The sequence below is a fragment of the Cnephaeus nilssonii genome, assembly GCF_951640355.1.
Source record: "Cnephaeus nilssonii genome assembly, chromosome: 20".
NCBI classification, from domain to species: Eukaryota; Metazoa; Chordata; class Mammalia; order Chiroptera; family Vespertilionidae; genus Cnephaeus; species Cnephaeus nilssonii.
The window spans coordinates 40,719,059-40,726,746 of record NC_137091.1 but is presented as its reverse complement, the minus strand read 5'-3'; positions in this window follow the sequence as shown (position 1 = coordinate 40,726,746).

Sequence of the window (7,688 nt, the reverse complement as noted above, 5' to 3'; positions counted from 1 at the left end):
CATAAAGGCTGGGCTCTATTTCCTGAGATACCCTCGGACTCGCTGACCAAAACAAAGAGCTACCATTTCAATGGCGCTCTTGGAGCACACTGTGGACGAGTTCACATTTTCCATGGTTCGCTGAGGCAAACCCATAGAGGCACATTACATGGGGCCCTGTGGCAAATGAAGGAAAAGATAAGTCTTCTTCCCTGGTACTTGGGACTAAGTTTCCTTTTAGGACCTCCCCAAAACACGTTACCAACTGTCATTGGCTTAAGGAGAGGGGGTCTGTAACTCTACCTCTTTTTTTAAATATATATATATATATATATATATATATATATATATATATATATATATATATATTTTATTGATTTTTAACAGAGAGGAAGGGAGAGGGATAGAGTTAGAAACATCAATGAGAGAGAAACATCGATCAGCTGCCTCCTGCACACCTCCCACCGGGGATGTGCCCGCAACCAAGGTACATGCCCTTGACCGGAATCGAACCTGGGACCTTTCAGTCCACAGGCCGACGCTCTATCCACTGAGCCAAACCGGTCAGGGCTGTAACTCTACCTCGTGAACACGGGTGGCCCTGTGACTGCTTTGGCCCATAGAATGTGGTGGGAGGGGTGCCATGCCACGCCCTGGGCCCAGGCTCTCAGGAGCCGTCCGCTTCCGGGGAGCCAGCTGCCTGTGAAAGTCCTCCTGCGCCGAGCCTGCGTGCCGCGAGGCCGCCCAAGCTGCCCGTGCACGGGTGCCATCTGGAGAGGGAGCCACAGATGCTCCAGTCCTCTCAGCCCGGGCCCCACACACGCGCGAAGGAGCTGCCTTGGACATGGCCCCCCAGCAGATGCCATGTGCGGGGGGAGCCGGAAGCCCAGCTGCTCCCACTGCCTCGGGCTGCTATCGGTTCCCACAAACTGGCAACTGGGCTTCAACCACAGGAATGTGTTCTCTCGGAGTTCTGGCTGCTAGGAGCCCAAATCCCAGGTGCTGGCAGAGCCACGTTCCTTCTGAAGCCTCTGGGTGCTGCCGACAATCCGTGACGCTCCTTGGTTTACAGCTACCTCACCCCACCCTCTGCCTGTCGTCACACGACCTTCTTCTCTGTGAATGGGGCTGTGCGTCTCCAAATCTCCCCCTCTCCTTATAAGGACACCAGCCATGGATTTCGGGGCCCACCCTAACCCAGTATGACCTCATCTTAACTTAATCACATCTGCAAAGACCCTATTTCCAAATAAGGTCACATTCATAGATCCTGAGGGTGAGGACTTCAACATATATTTTGAGGGGACACATTCAACCCACAACGCCAGTTAAGAGCCAGAACCAAGGTTTCAGATATGTGGCCCCCGGGACCCATCCCCTTCATCTCCAGCTGTTCAAGCCAGCCCGCCTGGGCCCCGGTCCCTTGTGGAGCACGTAGGCGCTGCTCCTGCTGAGCCCGGCTGACATTCCTGACCCGCAGAGTCACAGAATAAAAAGGCTGTGGTTTGACACCAGTGGGTTTGGGTTACTTGGTTACACTGCAGTGGTCAACTGGAACAGCCACTTGTTTGCTTGTTTTGCTATAACATCCATAAAGGGCAAGGCCTTTCATTTGCTCTCTGCTGTCTAGACTAGTTCCTAGACTAGTGCCTGGGACATGGCAGGTGCTGAAGAAAAGGAGGAAACCAAGGGAGGAAAGACTACATCTTCTATGTTATCAAAAACTGGGCATGGGCCCCAGCCGGTTTGGCTCAGTGGATGGAGCATCGGCTTTTGGACTAAAGGGTCCCAGGTTCGATTCTGGTCAAGGGCACATGCCCAGGTTGTGGGCTCGATCCCCAGTAAGGGGTGTGAAGGAGGCAGCCAACCAATGATTCTCTCATCATTGATGTTTCTATCTCTCTCTCCCTCTCCCTTCCTCTCAGAAATCAATAAAAACAAAACAAAACAACAATAACAACAAAAACTTGGCATGGACTCCATCTCCCAAGATAACCTTTTCTGAGATGCTCCATAATTAAAATTGAGGATAACTTCACCTTTGCCATGATTCCCTCCGATACAAATTGCAGACTAGCACCACATTTCCCAGGATGCCTTTCAACAGGAACTGAGGCTAGGACTGCATCTCCCGCGAGACCCAATGGCAGAGACTGGAGTCTAGGATGACATGGCCTGTGGTGCCCACGGCAGATTTCGAGGCCAGGGATACATTTCTCCTAATGTTCCACACCAGAGCTTGTGACCAGGACCTCATCGTTGCTGGCTCCCAAGGTTTTTTCAGGGATCTCGCCTGCAAGAAGTAAAATCCAGTTAAGCTGACTTAAGCAAAAATGGCAATGTTATTAGGAGTTTAGAATCCAGGCAAGCGCTAGGTCTCTGGGCCTCACCAGGGACAGGAAACAGAATTGGAAAGCGGGGTGTGAAATTGCGGTTGTCTCCCTTTTGCAAAATCTCTCCTCTCTGTTTCTCTAAATGTGTGGCTTCCCTCGTGGGCTTTTTCTGTCTCTCCACAGACTACCTTCTTTTTCTTCATACGTAGTAGCCAAAGATGCCCTTGAAATGTCAAGTACCAAGAACGACCAGAAAAAAAAAAAAAGAACGACCGGGTCCTGGTTCTAAAGTTCTAGCAGACAGACTGTGATGGGGTCTAGCTTGGGTCAGGGCTCTGCCGAAGACCCCCTCTGCTACTGTGGCCAGGGAAGTGCATCAGAGCTACTACCTACAGTTGTCCGGGTTACAAACGGGCCTCCACTGCTCCGGCAGCGATCAGGGGATGCAGCCCATCAGCAAGAGCTGGGAAAACAAGCTCTGGGAGAGAGATCCTATCACAAGGATGGGGGCGGGGAGGGGGGGGGCAACTGGGAAAGAAAACTCTCGCTTAGGGCTGCCTCCATGGATTCCGTGTGAATCGCAGGTAATATGGTGGCCAGGGATGCACGTGACAGGACACACAACGCAAAATGATTGAAACAACGGGGAACTGGGTCCCCTCCGATAACAAGAGGTCGTGCGTCAGGGTAGTTCCTGGCTGCCTGGTTCGATGTTTCCGCTGCGTCCTGAAGGAGCGACTCAGGCTTGTCTGTCTCCCGGCCGCATGGTGACCAGGGCAGCTCCAGACTTCACACCCACACGCACAGGCAATGACCAAGGGCCGTTTCTACCCAGGGTCTCTTCTTCATGTTTTAAAGTGCATTTGTATTGATTTCAGAGAGGAAGGGAGAGGGGGAGAGAGAGAGAGAAACATCCACGATGAGAGAGAAGCCTGGATTGACTGCCTCCTCCACCAGGGAGGCACGTGCTCGAACCGTGACCTCCTGGCTCATAGGTCGACACTCAATCACGGAGCCACACCAGCGGGCTGAGTCTCCTTTTTTTAAAAAAAATATATTTTATTGATTTTTTACAGAGAGGAAGGGAGAGGGACAGAGAGTTAGAAACATCGATGAGAGAGAAACATCGATCAGCTGCCTCCTGCACACCCCCCACCGGGGATGTGCCCGCAACCAAGGTACATGCCCTTGACTGGAATCGAACCTGGGACCCTTGAGTCCACAGGCTGACGCTCTATCCACTGAGCCAAACCCGTGAGGGCAGAGTCTCCTTTTTCTTTTTTTTTTTTTTTTTTTTTAAATATATTTTATTGATTTTTTACAGAGAGGAAGGGAGAGGGACAGAGAGTTAGAAACATCGATGAGAGAGAAACATCGACCAGCTGCCTCCTGCACACCCCCCACCGGGGATGTGCCCGCAACCAAGGTACATGCCCTTGACCGGAATCGAACCTGGGACCCTTGAGTCCACAGGCTGACGCTCTATCCACTGAGCCAAACCGGTTTCGGCCAGAGTCTCCTTTTTAAAACAAAGAAAAACGATCCCAAAACAGACAGGCCCACTTGCCCTCACGTTGTACTTGCCTGAGCTGTGACACACACCCACGCCTATGGCAACCACTGGAAGGGGGCCGGGAACCACACCATTTGGCAGGCTATACTCAGACCCCACTCCCAGGGCTCCCCCCTCATCGCTGGCTATTAGAGAAAGGTGACTGCTGACCACATTAGGGTGTTTTTAGGGAGGAACAAAAGGGGGGTGTGTATTAGAGGGGGACGCCACCCAGTCTCCCTCCTGAATAGGGAAGAACAGTTCTCCCCTACGGTGTCTTTTTTCTGCTGTGTCTCCTTCCTTTTCACACGGCTACCATACTCACACCACTTCTAGTCACCAATTGTGGGGGCAGGGTGTCTCCACCCCAAGCAGTTCTCTGTGACACCCGTGGATGTTCTACAGTTTAACTCAGTTCGGACACCATCTACCTGGGGATAACGAGACCCCGCAGGAGAAGGGCCCCATCCCACAAAATCTCTCCCCCCTCCAGGTGCCCGTGGCAAGCCCAGGCCGTCTCCTGCACTTGTGACCCATCGGTTATAAGGGGGAGGCTCCCGCCACTCCCGCTTCAGGGTTGATGCACTTGCTGGAGGTAGGGAGGGTACAGATGCACCTCCAGATGGCAGAGACGTGCAGGGCAGGGGGTGTGGGCAGGCGCGCAGAGCCGCCATGCCTTCCCTGGGCACATCACTCTCCCCGCACCTGTACCTGTTCACCAACCCAGAAGCTCTCTGAACGTCACACCTGTGGGACTTTTACGGCGGCTTCACCACGGAGGCGTGAGAGGTCATTAACGTCCCCGTTCAGCCCTTCTTCCTTCTCAAGAGCCCGGGGGAGAGGGCTGAAAATTCCCAGCTTCTAACCAAGGCTTGGTCCTTTAGGTGACCAGCTCTCACCCGGGAGCCATCCTGGAGCCCAAAGTCACTTCATTAGGACACCCCCATCACCCCAAGACAAGACAAGGTTTTCAAGCACGCTGTGCCAGGAGTGGGGGGGGGGGGGGGCAAAGACCAAATATATGTGCCTATTATCTCATGGAATGACAAGGAGTAAACAACTAACAAGTTGGGTAGAGGGTAGCTATCACCACCAAGATACTCTATATCCGGGCACACTACGGGGCTTCAACTCCAAACACCCTTCCTGTCCTCAGGGCCCAGCTCCCAGCATCCTCTCTGTCCTCTGGACCAAATCTCCCACCAACCTCTGTATCACAGCTCGGAGTGATGCAAGATCCCGAGACTTCAAAAACTCAGGAACCCTTGCCCTGGCCGGGTGACTCCGCTGATTGGAGCATCGTCCCAAGCACATACCTGGGTTGTGAGCTAGACCCTGGGTTGGGGTGCATGTGGGAGGCAACCGATCGATGGTGCTCTCTCACACCAATGTTTCTCTCTCTTTCCCTCTCTCTCTCCTCCTTCTTCTCTCTCTAAAATCAACAAACATATCTTCGGGTGAGGATTAAACAAACCCTCAGGAATAGTCAACTCGTGGTGTGCAGCCCTTCCCTTTCCCTCCCCCTCCCCTCCCCCCCCACCCCCCAATAGCAGGCACAGCAACTGCCTCCCCGATAGCATTTCTGTGGAGAAAGCTGATTTCCTCTCTGGCCTGGCGGTAGGGGGAGCCTTCGGCTCATGTCTAATTTAATCAGCAGCATCTCCACCCCTGGCCATGGATACTGGTTCAGTGATAGGCAGGTGGCATCATCTGGACCCATGAGACACATCGAAAGGTTTTTCTAGAGGCTTCTGGGGGGAAATATTTGCCCTCTCTCCTGAGGGAGCTCTTCTCTCCCTTTCTCCCTTCCCACCTCAGGCTCTTCCCGTCTGTTTGTCTGGCTTTCCCTCTCTCTGCCCCTCCCAAATGTGAAGGAAAAGTGTGGCCCCAGGGGTGTTTGCCAGCCATCATGCAACCTGAGGGGAGACGTTTATACTTAGGACAGAGATGGACAGACCGAGCTGCAGCCACCACACCCGAGGCCATTTTTATACGTGAAACGATTCTCTTTCCCTTAAGCCAGGTGGGTTGGGTTTACTGCACCTGCATGAACACCCTACTAGATAAGGTACCCTGGAATGGGATGGGGACAGGACCACCACGCTCACGGTGTCCTCAAGTGGAAGAAATGGTGGCATCCAAAGAAGAGAGATGAGAATGCCCTGCAGCTGGAGTAAGAGCCATTGGTTAGAGCCGAAACCGGTTTGGCTCAGTGGATAGAGCGTCGGCCTGTGGACTGAAAGGTCCCAGGTTCGATTCCGGTCAAGGGCATGTACCTGTGGGGGGTGTGCAGGAGGCAGCTGGTCGATGTTTCTCTCTCATCGATGTTTCTAGCTCTCTATCCCTCTCCCTTCCTCTCTGTAAAAAAATCAATAAAAATTTTTAAAAAGAGCCATTGGTTAGAGCCGTGGGCAAGGAGACCAATAGATTCTTGGGGGCAAAGACAACTCTTAGCTACCCTCTACCCAAACCCAGGTTAGACGCCTCTCTCCACCTATCCTAACATGCAGCCCCGGAAGGATTCGAGGTGGCCCAGCCTGGCCACCTCTTTCCCCGGTTCCAGAAGGGTAAACTGAGGATGGAAAAGGAAGGGAATCAGTCTGAGCTGTGAAACAGAGGCTGGTGGGAGATTGGGTCCAGAGGACAGAGAGGATGCCGGGAGCTGGGCCTTGAGGACAGGAAGCATGTCTGGAGTGGAAGCCCCGTAGTGTGCCCGGATATAGAGTATCTTGGTGGTGATGGCGATAACAAGCATAACTCAGTTACCTCATTGCCAAAGGGCCTGGGAGAGGTTTCCCACTCTCCTTGGCTCCTCAGGGAGATAATCCTGCGCCAGGTGCACAAGGGCCAACCGAAGTGGGCTCAGGGAGACCCGCTCCCCAGGAGGGAGAAGGGACCCACGTCTGCAGGGCTGAGTCAGCATCAAAGGTGGACGAGAAGTGGGAAGGGCACCGTGGCTGGGACACCGAGAGCAGGGACATGGGGCGGGGCAGCTGCACGCGGTGCCCGCCCGGGAGGCGTCGCAGGAGCCTCTCCCTGGGAGACTCAGCAGCCGGGCTTCCTTCCAGCTGGTTCACTCTCAGGGGGCCCCTGCGGGTAGGTAATGATGTGGAAACACGGGGTTTCCGGGTCGGGACAGGAGGGAATGTGGGGTTTGACTCCAGCCCAGCCCAGCCCAGCCCAGCCCTGGGGGGTCGTGGACCTGCCCAAACCGGAGGCTGCAGCCGTCCCTCTCGAGGGGGCTCCGCTCACAGCTGCCATGTGACACCGTCCCCTTCACTCACCTGTCCACAGGTCACTTCTCACACTCCCTCTCCCACGGAACACGCTCCCTCCCTCCGCCGCACACTCTCTCCCCTTGGCACACCCGCGCGCACACCCTAACCTTCACGCACATGACCGCCCCCACCGCCCTACCCCGACTCGGCGCCCGCCCCGCCCCTGCGCTCAGCCTTCCAACACTCCGCACCCTCACCTTTCACACGCACACTCGCCCGCACACGCTGGCTCCTCCACGCAACGCTCTTACCCTTGCACACCTACACGCTCTCGCTGCTCGGCTGAACGCGCACCCCCTCTGCGCTCACCCAGCCCCGTCCCGCTCACAGCCCCGCGCGGCCGGCTCCCCGCCTCTGGGCGCCGCGCCCCCACCCGCCTCCCCGCGGGTCCTCTCCCACGCAGAGTGTCTCGCGGCCGGCCCGGGGGCTCCCGGTCTCCCCGTCCTTCCCGGACGGGCCCCGGCCCCGGAGCCCCGCCCCGGCCCCGGAGCCCCGCCCCCGGGCGGGTAGGGGGCGGGGCGGGGGCGGGGCTGGCGGCGCGGGCGG